The sequence below is a fragment of the Oxyura jamaicensis genome, chromosome 6, assembly GCF_011077185.1.
Source record: "Oxyura jamaicensis isolate SHBP4307 breed ruddy duck chromosome 6, BPBGC_Ojam_1.0, whole genome shotgun sequence".
Taxonomy (NCBI): Eukaryota; Metazoa; Chordata; class Aves; order Anseriformes; family Anatidae; genus Oxyura; species Oxyura jamaicensis.
The window spans coordinates 579,916-599,051 of NC_048898.1; the positions used below are offsets into that span (position 1 = coordinate 579,916).

Consider the following 19,136-nt stretch of genomic DNA (forward strand, 5'->3'; position numbering starts at 1 on the left):
CAGGTTCTTGAGAACCCAAACCCCTGATTTAAACACCAGTGACAATGTGCATTATAGAGACTTCATTGCTGATGCTTTTAGGGCAGTGAGGAGATGAGTTGGGTTGTAATTAGTATCTCCTCTTTCTCCTTGCAAGTCTGGAGAGAATTCTGTAGTTATCTTTGTGTTTAGTTGGTTCTGCTTTCTTGGTTTTAATTCAGTATGAAATGGTGGCTTATACTGCCCAAGAGAAAAGTACCATGCAAATGGGGGTTCTTGTGTGCAGGGAGTGCTACCAATTGTAAAGAAACCACCTCCTTGGCCTCAGTAGGATGAATTGCTTTGATGTTTCAAGACGCTGGTCTCATTTTCATGTTTACAGCTGTGGGATTTCTGAACACAAACCTTTGTGGTGAGCTGAGAATCTGAGCCCTTGTTAACACCCAGAAATCAGTGCAATGGATTTATATAGGGTCAGGGCTGGCTCTGCGTTCCTCTGATGCATTGTACTAAAACCTAGCTTGGCAGCTACAAATGGATAGTCTCTGAAAACAGTCCCTAGCTCCAGTGTGAGGTGTGGGCATGAGATTCCTCAAGGTCAGTATTACCAGTCCCTCTTCACATTCTTCGTCAGGTTCAACTGATGAAGCCTACCATGAAATGTACCTTTCATCTGGCTTCAGAGCCAGCCACAGCTTGGAGCAGGGGTTGGACTGGCCAGCACCCCTTCCACCCCTTTCCCAACCCCCTTACAGCCTAGGGCTCTCTGTTTGTTTCAGCTAATGTTCGAAAGTACCCGTGGCAAGAAACCTGGACTGTGAATGGCCTTTAAATACCTGTGAACAAACACATGCAGCCAGCCAGTTGGTGTAAAAATGTTGCTAAGGTTTGTTTTGTTTTGTTTTTCTTCTGGGAGGGAAAGACCAGAAGTGTTCTGGCCACATAGGTGCCAGCTGTCCTGGTAGAGCTCATTGCTCTCTCCTTCTCCTGCTCAGCCCCCAGCCTACTCTCTCTATTTGCAAAGAGAGGAAGAGGAGGAGGAGGTGTGCTAAACTGAGAACCAGTCAAGACAAAAGCGCTAACGTTTGGGTAGAAACATGTTTTATCTTGAGCTTTTGTATAAAATTCTGAATTCCCTGTGGAGAATTCCACATTTCTGAGCTTCCCTTTAGGGTGAAATCTTAGTGGATAGGATCAGCTTTGTACTCCTCACTGATCTTTTTTTTTTGGCAGACCACTTCCAGCTGTGAGAACAGGGAATATTGGGGATTTAAAGAAATTACATTTTTAATTTATCATTTGGCTTTAAAACCAAAATATTAGCGCTTCTGTTATCTTATAACAGGAGGAAGTAAATGTCTGTCAAGTCAATTAAGGTTTTAGCTAGTCAACCTAGAGGGTATCTGTGTCTGATTCTTCTTGCTTTCTTATGAAAGAAATGAATCATCCTTCATCTTGTAGATGCAATGCAGAGTGCTTGTAAGGTTGAGGGGTTTTTAAAGCATGGGTGAGGAATGGTATTCATCAAAAGGTGATGTTCAAAAAGAACAAAACCCCCCCCAAAACCCACAGCCAACAATCCAAACCAAACACCACCACCACCCCAAAAACCAAACAAACGATAAATGACAAAGTTAGGCAAAGCTTGAGGGAGATGGAGGCTCTAAGAGAGCTTTAAGGTGATAAATGATACCAGGCAGCCTGATGATACCAAGCAGTCTGATGAAACTTCTGACTGGTCTGTTAATGTTCCCAGTCTCTGACCCCTGTGCCACCCAGGGGAAGAAAAGATGTGTTGAGAAAGCAGAGTTTGAGCCAAACGGTTGTAAAGGTGAGCCACTGAGAAGCTGAATCTCAACCTCAAGGATGTGATACAGCTTGTTAGTTTTCTCCTGTCTCTCCCTGAGTCTTCTGCAGGCTGAACAGTCCCAGCTATCTCAGCCTCTCCCCATAGCAGAGAGCCCAGTCCTTTAGTCATCGTTACGACCACTTGCTGGGCATGCTCTGGTAATTCTATGCAGTCCATTGACCCCAGCATGGTGCATGGAGTTACCCTTCCCAAGGTGAAAGACTTTTTCATTCATTTGAACTTCATTAGGTTCCTCCCTGCCCTTTGCTGCAGGCTGTCAAGGTACATCCAAATGGCACTATGACCATATTGGCCACTCATCCCAGTTTTGTCATCTGCAAACTTGCTGGGGATAAAGTTTGCCCATCTTCCAGGTCATTGCTGAATAGGTAAACAGTATGAGCTTTTGTATCAGTCCCTGGGTAGACCACTGGTGACTGGCATCCATCTGGTCTTTGTGCTTCTGATCATCACCCTCTGAGCGAGTTTTCAGTCTGCTTACCATTACTCAAGACTTCATTATTTTGTCTGTGGATGTGGGTGCATACAGACTGGTCATATAGGCTTGTATATGTCCAGTTTAATTGTTCCCTAATCTGATCCTCGACCACTGGGGGTTTGTCTTCCTTGCACTGGATTTCCCCTGGGGCCTCTTGGGCATGAGATTCCTCAAGGTCAGTATTACCAGTCCCTCTTCACATTCTTCGTCAGGTTCAACTGCAGATGGTCTTTGGCTCGCTTCACTCCAGCCATGCATAATTAGACAGTGTTCCCAGATTCCTTGTGTGTCACCTGCCCCTGCTGCCACATTTCATTTGCATTTGAGTTTGGTCAGGAGCTCCATGCTCCTCCATGCCACCTCTGCTTGATTTCCTGTGTGTTGGGATGGACTGCTCTTCATCTTGGAGGAGGTAATTCCTTAATATCAACCAGCTCTTCCAGACCCCTCTTCTCTCCAATGTTGTACCCCCTGGGATACTTTGAAGCAGATTCCTGAAGATGCCAAAGTCTGTTCTCTTGAAAGCAAGCATGAGGTCCCACTGAGCACCTCTCCTTGTTGGCTCCCTGATCTACCTGTGTTAGGAACTTGTCACCAGTGCACAGAAAGCTCCTCAATTGCTTGTGCCCTGCTGTGTTGTTCCTCCAGCAGATACTGTGCTGGTCAATGTCATCCCCTCGAGCTTCTGTCTTGCTCTTCCTAAACAACCTCTATGCATCCAGATGTTCCTCCAGTCATGGTAACTACCTCACCATGTCTCCATGGTCTCAGAGATGGGATTTATGGAAGTGCTGGCTGACCTCCCTGTGCTGTGTGCCATAGTGTTTGGGTGCTTCAGAGCAGTACCCAAGTGTGCTGAGCTTCCAGGAACGGTGTGAGAGCTCTTCCCCGTAACTCGTAACTCCCTGCAGATGCTTCCTTATCTGCTCACGCACCTTCAAGTGTCTCAGGTGAGGCTGACTTTCTTGATGTTTGATTTGGACATGTGAAAATGTTTGGAAACTACCAAGGTGACAGTTTGTCCCAAGTGGAAATAGCACGTATTCACGCAAAAGTCAGGAATATATGACAGTGCCCCCGCTATTGGATAGATGCAGTATTTATCTTGGAGCATTCAGCCTGGCTTGTGTCTAAGTCAGCACCATGCATGTAGCTGTAGAAAAATAAGGACTTTATTTCTGTCTTGTATTCTCCCCTCCTTACGTCTTTCCTAACGTAACTAAACATCTACATTTCTTCTCCTCTGGTGGGTATGTGTGCATGCATATATTTATATATGCGCCCTGTGACGCTGCAGAGTGTTTGCTTTGGAAGAAATCTCTGCATCTGAGCCAAACCAAAACCAAACATGCAAGATAAAGTGTTCCTTTTTCTCCTCTTAACAAGAAGGGAGGGCCTGATGAGCGGCAAATTATCACCACCTTGGAAGGACAGTCAGTTTGTGAAGGTAAACGGCCTTTTGCAGTTTAGCTAATCTGGTAACAAACGCCCTACAGACCTGTAACTGCAATCTTTTTTTTTTTTTTTTTTTGTTGGGGGGGGGGGGGGGCGGGGGTGGTGGTTATCATTGAACATGATCACTCTCTTTTAGAAAGGATCTCTGATTCAAAGTTGATTAAAGCCTTTTGGTTTGGGGACAGGGATTCTTCGATAATCCAGCAAAACTTTCTCATCTCATGTTTGGTTGTAAAGTCATCGTTGCTCAGGGATTGCCTGTCCCCTCTCCCGTATATGTGAGGGCTGCAGCAGCAAATTTAAGCTTGCTGTAATTTGTATGGGGGGCAAGGGGGAGGCAGGGAGGCTTTTTGTTTTCCCTCTCCGAAAACCATTATTGTACCAGGGAAGTTATTTCATTACAGTAAAACTGGATTTTAACTCCTCGTTGGGATTCTAAGCAATGCAGAATTTCCCAAGACCGTTCCATTTTTATGAGAACTCCATAAAAATACAGACTGAACAGTCTCTCCTTGCGCTCCTAATATAGTTTGCGAAATCCCACAGCTTGCTTTTGGTTTAGGTATGTGTTTGCTGGTGTTTTAAATGGCATTTGCTACTTTTAGCTACTTGTGAGCTGTAGAAGACAGACATACTCAGCTCCACACCCTGTTACTCTAAGCATTGCAGTTTTGCAGAAAAGCAGACCACGTAGCAACTGTACTACTGCTACATAAATAAACAGGGCAAGAAAGCAAGCCCACCTCTTCAGAAAGCTCAGATATGTACCTTTACCCTTCTGTATTAGATATTTTCAGCTCATTATAGAATTACTTTTTGTGAGCTATAGTTGTAGGGGTGAAACCTTTGACTGATTTTTACGGAACACAGTGTTTAACTGTCAGCAGGTCTGTGGAAATATTGTTTTGGATTAGGCCTCTCTAGTATGGATGGGGAAAAAATATTCTCTTTTTACTCTAGGAAATCATAGCAGGCAGCATGTTACAAGTAGTATCATCCTTTGGGAGCAGTTAAGAACTTTAAAAATAAATGGGCATTTCCTGCGAATTGAGTTTCCAAGAGCACGGGAAGGGTGGTGGGGTCCAGTTTATTTACATCTACCTGGCCCCGTTGGGCAGGATCAGCTTGATCCAATTATCCAGTCTTTCTGGAATTCACTGGGGGATACTTGAGAGGCCACAGGGTGTCAAGAATGATTCTCCTTGTCTCCATTTTGATCATACAGGGACTTGCAGGATTAGTAGTGAGTTCAGAATGGCACGATGGTTTATTGCATGGCACAGAAAAGATCTGGTAAATGTTTGAAAAATGTGACTGTAGTCTTTCCATTCTGATTGGTGTCAAAAAAAAAAAAAAGAAAAGAAAAGAAAAAGCAGAAATGCTATCCAGAATGTACTTCATGCATGCAAGGGGGAAGGTATTTGACCATGGCTTGATTTAGCAATAGCTGCTCTGTGTATATAGCATAGTATATTTATGTTTTTTTTTTTTTTTTTTTTTTTTTTTTTTTTCTGTGTTTTTTTAAGATTGAGAAAATGCTAGCAGTTTGTCAAGTAAGGCTATATGCAGGCTGTAGAGCTATTCTTGGCCATTACAGCTAACCATACTAACAGAAAGCGAGTTGAAACGAAATCTGCTACTTGGGAATCAAACCTATGCACATTCATCATGCTCAAGTACCTAGCTCCCTGAGATTTAGAAATTGATGCTGCGCTTAAGCAGAACTCAAAATGAGCCAAAACAACAACAACAACAACACGGGCTCCTGTTTCTGCATGCTGTACACAATCTCCTTTGTGTTCAAAGCTGCCGAGACTTGGCTTTGGTGGAAGCAGGATGAAGTTCCTTCAGGGCCCTGTTCAGGTTAGCACTCAGCATTGCAGTCAGAGAAATTCTGGTGCTTGTAGCAAAGCATTTAAGAATTATCATGAATCAAGATCCTGGGAAGTACTGACTTGGGAGGTGGGGGGTGTATCAGTGAACCAGAATTTCAGGGGTCTTGGTGGAAGAACCATGTAGCAGTGTTTCTGCAAAACTGATACTTGTACTTCTTATGCAAGGAAATTGGACAAGAGCAAATGGCTTCCCAGTCCCTAACTGCATTCACCAGAGGGAAAACCCATGCATAAAATAAAGGTCCAATCTGGGACCTCAGAAGAGGTTATTGTGAATGCTTCTGAACAGAAACGACCACAAGTGGCAAGGCTACTCAGTTTAGGAATCAGTGTGGTGTTAATTAGGCTCTTTGCAGTACTTTTAATCAGCTTTAAGCAGCTCGATTGAAATAGTGTGACTGGTGTTTCATAATTTTTGATGTAATAGAATCTCTAATATTTTCCATGTTTGTACCTTGCCATGTTTTGTACGCCGTGATTGTACCCTTTACTTCTGCAGCACAGGTAATGCTTCCTGCAGGAAGCGCCCTATGCTTTCCTTGTAGGACAGCAAAGTTTCCAGTGCCGGGAGCACAAAGTCCGTGCTAAGCAGCAAGTGCTTTGATCTTTGTCCTTTTGTGTTTCTCGTATGCATCACAGCAGTCAAGGCTATAAAAACAAGATATAGCAGCAGGCCAGCGTGCAAAAATAGGAACTGGGAACACCTTTATCTCACTTTGGCCATTGGCAGAGGTATAAGTACAGCTGGGTTTTGAGTTATGCCAGAAACAGTCTGTGTTGTGCCTGTGGTGGCATTGCTGTGTTTGCCCTTTCTGGGGAGGAGCATAAAGGGACAGAAACACACCTTTCTAATAAGCTCTTCCAACCTTCTGTGATTAATGACTCAGGCTTGCTGAGCATTGTGTTTTTGTCTTTATTGATCTGCATTCATCTGATCATCCTTCAAACCCAGGTAAGCTTTTGTCACTTGCAGCGTGCTGGGGGGAAGCTGTGAAGAGGCCATGCCTAGGATGATGGCATTACACAGCTTGCCCGTCTGTGAAGCTCTGCTAGTGCCTGCTACACGACACAGAATATTGGGCATATAACAATGTGCCATGTTACAGCTCCTTATCGCTTCTGTTGTGTTATTCCCTTTGTCCTTGGGATGGAGGAAGTGGATAATTGAAGTCCTGCTTTCCAGTATTAATCCACCTCATACTTATTAATAAGTAATTGGATAGGTGGGTATGTCTGAGTCAGTGCAGTTTAGCCTGTGAATGTTTACTTTTCGTTATGCTGGAGAAAAAAAAAAAAACGGAGCTGGAGGCATCTGGCTGTGTCATCTTCAGAGTCTTTGAGTATGTGGCCTTCACGTTCTGCTGCTCGGGCACGGGAGAGAAGATGCTTGTTGTGTGAACAGCACGTACAGGTTGTGTGCTTGGGAGAGTTTAACCACCCCAGTGACGTGCCTCAAAAATACATTGCAGGGCAAGGAGTTGGATTTCTCTCTGGTTTGTGTTCAGTGCGGCTCTTATGGTATGCAAACGATACTTGGGATGTGAGACTGAGCTGGTTTATCATTGACAGGAAAAAAAGCCCTCTCCACACCCAGAAGCCCTGTCATTGACCTCTGGCACAAAATAAAGTCACACATTAACTCTTGCCTGTTTTGTTTTGTTTTAAGATGCAAATTTCACTGGTACTGGAAAGTCCATTTGGGTTTTCTAGGTTAATAAGAAACTCCTCTGAATGGCAAGAGATAGCATCTGCAGAGCGTGAAGTTGGTATTTGCAGAAAGGTGCAGTTCTGCTGCTGAAGGATAGAAGAAATGGGAAGAAACGAAATATTCGTCTCTCACTTCTCTGCTCCTTCTTTGCATGGAGATCAGCATTAGTAGTGTTTCAAATCTCACTGCTTTAAAAAAGGGATTGTTGGGCAGGCTGACAATCTGGTGGTTCTGTGTGTTAATGAAATGTGCTTTCAGTATGAACTCCTTTATTTTCTGAAAGGAAAATCATTTGCCTCGCAATGCTCTGCATAAGCCCAAGTATGGACGCGTTGGCTCTGTTTATTCATAATAAATTAGTGACTTGCTATATTCAGCCAGCCTTGCTTCAGATCAGTGAGGGTGTTTTTCTGAAAGGTTCTTTATTGCTCCCTTGGATGGCAACAGCAGCTGACATCCATTGTTACATGCCATGTTTCTACGCAGGCAAGCAGTATGTACTTGCTCTGTCCAAGGCTTTAAAGAAGTCACCTGCTATCTGTCAGACTACTGGTGTACAAAACCAGCATGGCTGTAGCAAGATGTAAGGTAAATAACAAAGGAATGAACTCTTTGTGGAGAGATCCATCTGTGTCCTGTAACAGTATTTGGTGAAGAAATGCTCTTTTGGTTTAGGCACGCAAAATTTGGCATGATGACTTCCTTAGCCAAAGGATTTGGACACACCTGGATAATGATACTTCTCAGAAGAAAAGAGTAAGTGGATAGGGAAAAGGAGTGGCACTGTATAGTCTGGGAGCACTGCAGCTGGATGTGGGACAGAGCCACGTGTGGAAAACTGCCTGCCATGTGAAAAATGCCCTGCTGGTTGCAGTGGGGAGTTTGAAAAGAGCAGCTTGTCCTGTGTCACTTTACTGAAAGCTTCACTCTCCTGGGTTACAACACAACAGTGTTGGTATTGAACGCTTGTGTTGAGCCAGGTGCCTCTTCGTGTATCTCCAATGTGAAAGCGAATAGCAGAAGCACGGTGTGCCACCTTGGCTTGCTTGGCTCGCCTTCCAAAATGGCACTGGGATTTGCACGCCACCACACCATTCCAGCGCCTAATGGCAGAGCCACCCTAGAAAATGAAGGTGTTTCACCAATGGTCTGACATGTGACTGTGGCGTTTCACATGGGATGAGCATGTCCATAAAGATGCTTCCAGTTAGATGAGGCTCGAGCGAGAGCCAGGCTGTTTACACAGCTGGGACAATGTGCTCACTTTATCTACAGTGAAAGGTTTCATATTGGAGGACCTCCTCCAGGATCATGCAGATCCTTTTGGTGTTTCTGCAAACTTTTTTACAGCTGGCAGGCACAGAGAGCACACGGGGTGCTGGGGCACTTCTGATCTCTCGGAGCTGTTGCAAGTCTTTGGAGCCCCGTGACTGTGTGCAGGGTTGGATGCGGGGGGGGTGAGCTGGGAGCTGCCCGGAACAGATCAGCCAGCCACAGCCTCAGGAGATTGCAAAACTGGTGTGGGGTCAAACTACAATCATGTGTTAAAATACAAAAGCGTGACATATTTCCTAACTCACTTCTGAAAGAGGAGCAGCAGGGGAAGCTTTCAGCTGAGTTTTCAGATGACTCTGGTTTGCTGGCAGGCTGTGTGTAATCATCATTTTTGCTAGTGATTTAAAATAAACCTTTGCTCTTGCACACGTGTTCAAGAAAGCCGAAACTTGCACCTTTGCTGGAGGAAAGATTTCTTGTTTAGATATCATGGTTTGGCCTAAAAGCAGGTTGAGGTGTGGTTTTTTTTTTTTCTTTCCCTTTTTTTTTTTTTTTTTTAAAAAAAAAAGAAACAGAAGTGTTTTCCTCCGGACATTGCTCTGTGAGTCACAAGAATGACACAGTGTTCCTCTCTGGAAACTCAATTGCTGGAGCTGATGAGGGTTTCACAGAATTCCAGAAATACCCTTTGTGTCTGATACACCTAAATACTTAACCCAGTATTTCTGGAAGTTAGTTAGAAAGTTGACTTAAAATTCTATTACGTATTTATTAATGCTTCTAGAGTATATCAGAACCCCATTAAGGTAAATTTAATGAGATTTCTTCAGTTTCAAAAGCAAATGTCCACCCAGCTGCTTTGCACACAGAAGATGTAATGGCTGTTAATGCTTTCATACAGAGGAAGTAGTCTTGGGTTTTCCTCTATATCATCTTTACTGAATTTAGATTTTTTTTTTTTGTCCACTACACTTTTTTTTTTTTTTTTTTTGCTACAGGCCTGTTTAAGATCACGTGATATCACACAGAAATATACACATCCACTGGTTGAAAACTGTCAGAAGGGTAGATAAGTGATGGCCAGAACAGATCTCTTCTAGAGAAGAGGAGTTGACCTCATTAATAAAAAGTGCTTCATTTCTGGGTCATAAAGCAAATGTGCTGAAAGATCATCTGTCAAAGCTGTTACAAAGTTGAGGATGTTGGTAAGTTTTTATTTTCTTTACAAAGGCATTTCAGTGTAGAAAAAGTGGTTTATAAACAGCTTGGAGCTAGAAGAAGTAATAAGGTTGAGGACACAGGATCTGTTGCATTCACAGCAGTTCTGGAGAGATTTGCGTTACAGATTGCACAGTGAGTTTACTGTAAACTAGGTCACTTGATTTGAAGGTGAAAATGTTGAAGCAGAGTAATAAGCACCAATTTTAAAGTGGCGTAGGTTGTTAAGCATATTGTGATACTAAATGCTAAGTGAGGGATGGGATTTGGTTCTCATGGCAAACAGTAATTCAGTGCAGTAGTTGATACTTCCTTTCAAATAATAAGCACGTCGTCACAGAGTAGTTAAAAGCGAAAAGCTTTGCCTTAAAATGAATGGGCTGTATATTCCAAATCATTTAAAGGTGCGTCCTCGAGTTATTTTGCTGATCTGTTGCATCAGTTACCAGAATCAGATTACTTGGGGGGGAGGAAAATGCTTAAAAGGTTTTTGGGATACTTTCTTTGTGGAGTATGTGTGGTGTATGTAGGGATTTATATTGTTCAAGTGTAGTGATCTGAATGTGACCTTTGGTAGGTGTTGATCCTAGAAATAAGGAATCAGTCTTTGAACTCACACCAGCATTTGTATTGCGCAGGTATCAGTCATCGGTAGCCAGCAAGAAATGTTCCATCATGCTGGGCCGTGTAAAACACTTCCTGAAAAGGCAAGAGTGTAGCTCCTTCGTTAAAGCTCTGCTTTGGAAGGAGTGCTGCCTAGCAATTTAAGGGGAGAGGAATGCTTTGCTTTAAAAACTGTTGCCTATTCTATAACTTACCTTCCTTCAGAGACATGAGAAGGTAAAGTTACTTCATTTTTTTTTTCAGTTGCTTTTAGGTTTTGTTTTTGTTTCTCTTCTTATCTCTGAGTTAGGCAACTCAGTCTTCCTTTCCTCTTTTTGCACAAAAGCATTATTACAGCTCTCTGCTTTTTGTTCCCTTCAGCTCAGTTGGAGGTAGTTCCATGATGATGAATGTCACACCTCCGTAAACTTGCAGTTCCTTATATTTCAAGTTGTGTGGTGGTCATCAGAATGCTCATCCCACATCACTGTTTCCCTTCATTTGTCTTGTGGTGCATGGGACTCCATCTAAGGCAGCTCAGCGGTGTGAATGGGTAGGTTTTTTCACTTGCACTAGGCTCCCCACCTTTGGTGCTGGATTTCATTTATTAGTGTGTATTTTCTTTACTGATGGGCAAGGCAGAAAGAAGGTGACTCAATATAATCTTACTCTGACTTTTTGCTTTTAAGACTTGGGCAGATTTAAGCTCTCGGGCCAAGGAAGGGCTTTCCTCATCAAAGTTTCTGAAAGGATGCTCTCTAGCCAGTGCACGTACTGCTTGAATTATGAAGAAACATCCGTGCTGAAGCTTGGTAGTAATTATTTATTTGAAGTGCCAGCAATCAACCTCAAATCAAGCGTTCTGTAACACGCGTTGTGTGCTGATTAGGAAAGAAGCAAGTAACCCCGTACTCGGTGGCTGTCTGTATTCAGGCGTTTTTATAGTGATCATCGTCCTCATATTGAAGCACAGTGTGGGAAGGTAGAGCAACAGCTGCTTTTAACTGAAAGCATTACTCACAGATGTTTAGTCCTATAGAATGAAAATGGTGTAACCGAATTCAGGCTGTCCTCTGTTTTAGTCCTTTGCCTAAATACGTCCTGGCCAAGGTGTATAGGAGAGGGGAAAAGAAAAAGGAAACAAGCAAACAAACAAAAAACAACCCCCCTCCCCCTTCTCCCCCGCAAGTACTTTGGAAAAGTTCATTAAGTATATTTCTTTTTATTTGTTTAGGGCTGCACATGATGTTGAGCTGTATCTGCCTGGACACATGCAATATTTAAATGTGTAACGATTAAACGTTTAAAAGGTGTTCCCAAAGCTTACTTTTAATTACTTGTAATGCTCGTCAAACTGTCCTCTCTTTTCCCTCTGGCCCCACCTCATTCATGGGAAAACAGGGCTGGCTTTGCTGTGTGCCTTCAGGTCTCTGAACCCGTACAACCATGGGCTGCCAGGAAAATAAACACGCACAGATAGGACTACAGGAGTAATAAAGAGCATTTTTGTCAAATATGAGCACATTTATCGTCAGAAGTGATTTATTAAGTTGGCCTCTGTCCCCTTAGGTGTGTATTGGCCCAAAGTAGATACGGGTGTCACTTAGACAACATGGCCTGTACTGTGTCTTCTAATTAGTCCTTGGATTCATCTCATGTATGCTTAACAGGAGAAATTTACAGAATTGGTGCTGATAGGATTACATATAAGAAGTCTGTAGGTAATTCTACTCAGAATCCCTCCAAGGAAGTGGGATGAGGTTGGGCAGATGGATCTGTGGAGTGTTTTGGTGCTAACTTACTGAAGGACTGCTGCCTTTTTGAAAATAAAAGTTGATGTTGAGAGTCCGTCACCAAAACCTTCTCCCAGTCCCTCTCCTCACCGGAGTTTGAAGATCAGTGACAAACCCGTGGACTTCTTTGGGCTTTATAGGAGCTGATTGTGAAGGTGTTGTAGCATTTGTTAGGGAGAAGGATTGATGGGGTGTGGGTTTCTGGTTGGTTTGCTTTAACAAAGTAGTAGGAGCTCTTTTTTTTTTTTTTTTTTAAGGGTAGGGCTTAACATCTGGTAATTTATGTGTTGGAAAATGAATCCTTCCTCCTAGCGCTGACTCCTTTGAGTTGGCAAAGTAATTTCTTCTCGGGTCTTTTCGGAAGCGACTTGGAGGTGAGGCTTCGCGGGGCTCCCCGAGGACCCGGAGGACGCGTGAGGTGCCGCCGCTGAGCCGCGAGGGAAGCGGCGGCGAGCGACCCGCGTCTTCCGGGAGACTCGAGCGGCCGGGCCGGGCTCCTAACGGTCTCCCGGCCCTCCTCCTTCGCTGACGCGGAAGGCGAGGCGCGGCAGGGCGGCCGCGGCCTCCCACGCACCTCCCCACGCGTGGCTTTCCGGCTTCCCCGGGCCGGGCGCTGTCGCAGGGTGCCGGCAGCGTGGAGGAAGTCAGGAGGCGACGCGGGACGTCGGAGGAGGCTCGGCGGCTCCTCGGTCTCGCCGAGGCGGCGGGGGATCGCCACACGCTTCTCCGGCCGTTTCTCCGCCTGCTTGCCCCCTGGGCTGAGTGAGGCGCAGAGCCGCTCGGGTACAGTGAGATTCAAACTACGGCTTTTTGTTTCCTTGCTCCGGGGGATTTCTGGCACTCGCGGTTGGTTTTGTGCTACCTGCCAGGCGAGGCGTCGTGGGGCGGCGAGCACTCCTATCAGGGAGCCCGGCGGGCCGGCAGATCGGCCTTGCTAGCACCTCTCCCTGCCCCCGACCCCTTCTCGATCGCTGCCACGTACCCCTGGGCAATTACAGCCAGCGTCTCGTATGACAAAATAAGAGCAGGAATGTACCGTAGGCTCTTCACGGGATTTGTTAGCAGCTGGGTGTAACAAGAGGCAGGGCCTGCCGCCCCCAAGCTTGAATGTTTGGGCTGTAAAGGAGGGTGGCCCTGGGCTTGGGCGGAGGGAGGGACACGGCGAGTCCTGGCAAACCACAGATCTCCTCCTGGAGAGTTGGAAGAGGAATATAATTTTATCCGTAAGCTGTGTCTTAAATGGATACCGAGTCTTTCCACAGTGGATGATCCTATTTATGTTTGTGACATAACCACCCCTTCTCATCTTAAACCTCTTTCGGTCGGAAGGCTTTAATCTGTAAGCTTTCTAATAGATTTATAGTGATGAATTGGGCATTGATTTTTTTGGTGTGCATATATATATATATATATATATATATACATGTACATATATACACATACACACACATACATATATACTGTACCTTTAAACTAGGATGGGATAAGCAAGCTTTGAGGCATTCTTTTCTGTTAAAAACCTCAAGTGATACTGCGCCTACCTCATTTGTGAGGTTGATTTGGTTGTGCAGACTAAGGCAGGAAGGCAGACGATGACAAAACATGTTCTTATCAATTACCAGCTTACAGCACTGTCGAGTAAATCATTAACAAAAGGTCCTAGTACTTGTAAACACTGCTAAAGAGGTTTCTCATCCCTAAAATTCCCTTTTCCAGGAGGTAAGTGAAGTTATTTGCAGTTCTTTATTTAGCTTGTGGGTTGCTTGCTGGCATGTTTTTTGTACTGGTTATAGCGCAGGGGAGTTAAGTATGCACACAGAATACAGCCCTTGCCTGTGGGAGCATCTAAAACTGATACGAGGAGAGGGAGACGGGGGGCTGGGGGGGACGACACCACAGTATGCCAGGCTTCTCAGTCAGATTAGTTCATCCATTGCTGTTGTGCTTGTGAGAGCCATAGGTGGGCAATGTTTTTATGTCACATGAGCAAGAAATGAGCGCTCTACAGGTTTGGGTGTAGAGGGAAATCAGCGTTTCACTCCGTTTGTTGAAACAGCTTGAGGCCATGAAGAGTTTTGCAGCAAATGGTATCAAACGTTATCCACAAACGCTGAAGTGCTCTGTGCCTGTTGCTGTTACGGATAGTGGGGAGCAGGTTCTCGAACCTACTGGCCTGGAAGTGGGCTGCTGTGCTCATGGCAGGGTTTCTCTGCTCTGGCAAGAGCAGCTGCATGGCAGCTGATGAATCCCATCAGCTTCTGCCACAGTGGCATTTCTCAGCTGCCCATGAGTACTGTGACTCATTAATGAAGCTTAATTTTAAATGGGCTAATGGCTGATCAGCTGATTTGATGAGTGGCTTTGTTTCCTGGAATCCAGGTGAACTACGCTTTGAATGTATTACTTTGAGCTGTGAAGGTGCTGTGCCTTGCCATGCTCAACTCCACACTGGAGTCTTCTCTGACTTCTGTTTTGCATGCATTTAAGAAAGAGATTTCTTCAGCGCATTTGTTACTACTTATCTATTGAGTTTTGTCTGCATTTGCTTTAAATCTGATTGATCACATTTCCAGTAAGCTTATTTTGATCAAATAACTTGAAGTATTGGCAGTACGTAACATATGAAAACACATCATGTGGAGGAGAGTAAAAGTAGCCTCCTTTGCGATGTTTGCAGCTGCTAGAATGAAAGGAAGAGGGTTTAGTTCAGGAAGGACTTAGGCTGTTCTAGTTGCCTGCATTCAAAAGCAGGGCTGCAAGCTCACAACTAAGCTCTGAAGCTCTGTGCATCAACATGGGAGATTTTCCTCACACTCCCCAAGCTGTGTCCCTTTCAGGTGTTGAGCTCACAACCTAGCTCTCCTGTGCCAAGGATCAGTCTGGAGAAATCAAGGAGATTTCTGCTTTTCTCCACTTGGTCCTAGTAAGACTTCTCAAAGCCCAGCTCAGAAACTTGGGCCTCACTTAAAAACAACCCAAAGCTAAAAGCCTGCTCCATGCTGTTCCACATGGCTAAACACCTTGCACAGCCTGTGCTCTGTATCCCGGCTTTCCATCAGCTGCAAAGGTTCAAAACTGCTCTTGCTGCACAAGAAAGTACCCTATTTGCTAGGCTAACTTTATAGGGTGGCTGCATGCTGTCCTTTTAAAGCAGGTCTTTTTAAAGCTGTCCCACCACGTGAGGGGAGAATTCTGGGGTCACTGTTTGCGTGTGTTGTGCGTGATACCGGCTGTTTGGAGGAGGAGATGAATTTAAACGTAGGGTTACCTCCTTGCTGGGACTGTGGCTGCCTTGTGAGCTGCTTCACAAAGGAGAAAAGTCCCTCGCTCCCCGCTTTGCCACATGTTCACATGTCCCCCTACCAAGCGAGTCTCCAGCACCTCTGAATTAATATGCGCACCTTTCTCCTTTGACTTTTAGGAACAAGAGGTGCCCATCAGGATTTCATCTGGTTTATGTGAGCTGCAACAGGAGGCCAGGAGAGTGCTTGGATAAGTCCTTTGGATAAGCAGGTAGCTACGCTTGGTGTTTACTAACAGCTGTCTTGGACACAGGACCTGGAAGACAGGGGAAGGGAAGAAAGCCCAGTTTCTGCTATCTTGAGCTGCGTGTTCTGGGATAACACTTGAGAGTATATCCACTGTCCCTTGTGTGCTTGCCGCGGGGCCATACGTATTGTTTGCCAGGAAAACTGGCCTGAAGGAGTGCTCAGTTGTCTCCAGCTGCTCTGCAGCTGCCCGCATGGCAGAGACGATGGGGGAAATGACTCCAGTTAAAAATAGAAAGGATGGTTAGGAAACTTGAGCTGTGGTTTCAACATATACAATGTACAGCCGAGCTGTTCCGACAACTCACTGCTGCCACCGAAAGGGCTTGCTTCTGCTCGTGTGACTGCGCAGGGAGCTGGTTGAGCTGCCTCGCCCAGCAGCAAACTGAGCCAGGAAAAAAGGAGTTTTCCACCACGCAGTCACGCAAGCACAAGAGAGGAAGGTGGGAGTGCAAGGCCGGGGGGGGAGAGGGGTGGAATCTGGGTGCCTGCAAGAGAAGGATTGTTTAGCTCTGCTGGAACAGGTAACCTGAGCTCAGGTGTGCTGGGGCTGGAGCTGAGTCCAGGTGAGCAGCTTGAATGCTGACATTGGTAATGTCAACTTGGGGTAAAATCAGAGCTACAGGGTGCATACTGCTGTTCCTAGCTGGGGCCCAGCTCATTCAGAATAGCTGACGCAAGTTAAGAGCGAAGTCTTACGGAGGTTCACTTTGCTGTTTGAAGCGTTCGTATTCTGATAGTTCACGGAGGTGGTTTGGTTTATCTGAGTAGTTTTTAAAACACATGAAAAGTGCTGGGGCCTTAATTTCATTTACCAAATGTGTTTTGCTTGGTATCATACTTGCTTGGTATACCTTTAAGAGCCTTTATTTTGCATTAGTTATGTGAAGTGTTGGGTAGAAGCTAATCAGCAGACTATCCACTGGTAAATATATTGTGCGTTGTAGATTGCATACTTCTTAAGCATTGCTTTTTAGGAAGCAGCCATTATGTCGGCAGCTCTTCACTCTGTGTTTATTACCAGTCCTTGCAGTTATCTATGGTTCTCGTAACTTTGTCTGGATATATTTTGCACTGCCTTTCCTAAACCAGGGGCAAAAGCCAATCTAACAGTTTTCTTTGCTAGAAAGTTTGCTTTCTGATGCTTTTTTTTTTGGTGAGTGTGTTTTTGTTGTTGTTGTTAGTTGCTTGTTTGTTTTACTCTTTGTTGGTCTCAAAAACAGTGTGATTTCTCAAGCTGCTCTTCGGTTCAGCAGAGTTCCTGCTGTTGGAACACTCCCAGCCACGTCTCAATAACCCATGAAATGCCCTGTTACGTGCCAAATTAAGGAGGAGATATTCAGGGGCATTTCAGTTGCTTGGTTCAGCAAGTGTGCTGCACCAAGTGCTCCCTGCACATAACATGGGGGAAAAACAGCATTTATTTCAACAGAACTAGATAACATTTAGCTATATAATATTTAGACCAGAAAACCTGTAACATAGCACTTTGCCTGGGCAAATGACTTGAAGAAAAATAGCACTTACTCTTTTCAGGAGGCCTTTTATATATGGCAGTAGACAAAAGCCTTTCTAGAGCATAGTGAAATTCTGTATCTAGTCAAATTTGACCTTTTGAATTGTGAAATTGCAGTTCTGTGTTCAAAAGTGAATTTTAAGAACTGAAGCTTAAGTCTCCAGGTTAATTCTGGAGGCAAGTGTTTAGTTATTATCAGTTAAACTTCAAAATGATGAAGGATGCTTTCTCCCTTGGTAGTGGGCAGCTTCCCATAACCAGCAGTAAAAAATTACTTGGTTCCAGCAATACATATAATACTGTTTTCTTGTAAATTGAAAGGATGCCTTTAGCAGGCAAGCAATTTTTTTTTATCAGTAAGGATGCTGATGTTGTTATAGTTAGTTAATTTTTAAAAAAACAGGAGGTTTAACTCAGTTAAACCCAGTTTATTAATAGCGAGAAAGCTTTGAGATTGGTGGTATTAAGCAGTCAGGATGAGGAGGATTTACTAGGAAGACCGCACCAGCTACTTAATTTTGGTGCCTCTTTGATTTCAATTTCTGAATCTTTTTTTTTTTTTTTTTTTTTAAATCAAATAATTTATAACTCCTGTGTTTTGAATTGTGTGTTTTTATTATTTTTTTCTTTTAATCCCAGACATGTGCTTTTCTCTGGGGACACTGGCTTTTCTGTTCAAAACTAGTCACACCCTGCCCAAACCCTTAGCAAAATCATGGCATTGTTCAGCCCTCTGCATGTGTTTGTACAGTATTTAGGTTAGAATAGCAAAGATCTGACTTGGGCAAGCCTCAAGAAACTTCTTGCGTTAGTGCGGTTGCAGAGGGAGAATGGGGAGCTGCTTCAGATGCTGTGGGTATCTCTGGTCCTGGTAAGCACTGAAGAGGAAATCATCTTGCAAATTCAAAATGAGAACTCAAAGCAACTTTCGTCTGCATTAGAGTTTCTTTGTTTTCATGGTTCTCCTTGCACAGCTCATGCTTTTTGAATCTCCAACTGTTTGCAAGGGACTGGATTTTAGTTAAATGAAAAAAGCTTTTCCAGGGAGGCTAGAGTAATTCCTCACAGCACAGGAGAACATTTTGCCCCTGTTTTGAGCTACTAAGCTTATATAAACAACCCTCTCCCAAACCATAAATATATTTAATTGATAAAAATATCTCCCCGTATAAGAAAAGTCTGTCTCTTTAGCAAAGGGACTATTTGCAAACACTTTCTGGGTATGCAGTAGCCTGTTTTTTTTCTACTTGTGAGGGAAAGGTGGGAAAAGAACTGATGCAATAATTCCAGATTACTTGAAACTAAATCCACTCAGATTTATATGTGAAAAAAGTAACACAGGCTTAGACTTTTGTTGATGTTTAATGTTCTGTAACAGTCTTCGTGGACATAATTGAACCATCAGTGCAGGAGTGATGTCAGAGGAGTTTATGTTGAGTGATTACAGAGCCTGCCGTGGCTTTCATTTCAATGCAGTCTGAGCTAATTGACGAACAGGGACATAATTTATTTACAGTGCTCAAGATGCTTTCGGGTTGGTTCTCCTTCTTTTGAAAACCCTTGAATGGTGGGAAGGAGAAGGTGGCTGGTGGTGTTGGCTGAGAATGGCTGGGCTGGGCTGGGCTGTTTCTACTGTTGGTCACAAAGTTGTCTAAAATATTCTGCCTTCTCTCTTAGGTGATGGTTCTGCACTGCCCTAGTTTTAGCATCCTCTTTTTTCTCACAAGCCTATTGACCTTTAATCTGGAGCTTGGGCTGCTCGCTTGGGGAGGTAATGACACCTAGGTCTGAAACAAGC

The 19,136-nt window shown here is 44.2% G+C and overlaps 1 protein-coding gene across 7 annotated transcripts in view; it reads left to right on the forward strand.

The window, feature by feature from the left end:
- The window catches only part of SGMS1 (sphingomyelin synthase 1), a 93,619-nt gene that overhangs the window by 43,467 nt on the left and 31,016 nt on the right, over window positions 1-19,136 (forward strand). For 4 of the 7 annotated variants that reach the window (XM_035330752.1, XM_035330754.1, XM_035330750.1 and 1 more), the window contains one exon: window positions 15,696-15,787. The exons of 1 other annotated variant lie outside the window; for it this stretch is intronic. The gene's annotated coding sequence lies outside the window, so the exon portion shown is untranslated. Of the gene's footprint in view, window positions 1-6,604; window positions 6,630-15,695; window positions 15,788-16,253; window positions 16,362-19,136 lie in introns of those variants that run through there. 2 more of the 7 variants (XM_035330751.1, XM_035330759.1) reach the window with 2 other exon arrangements.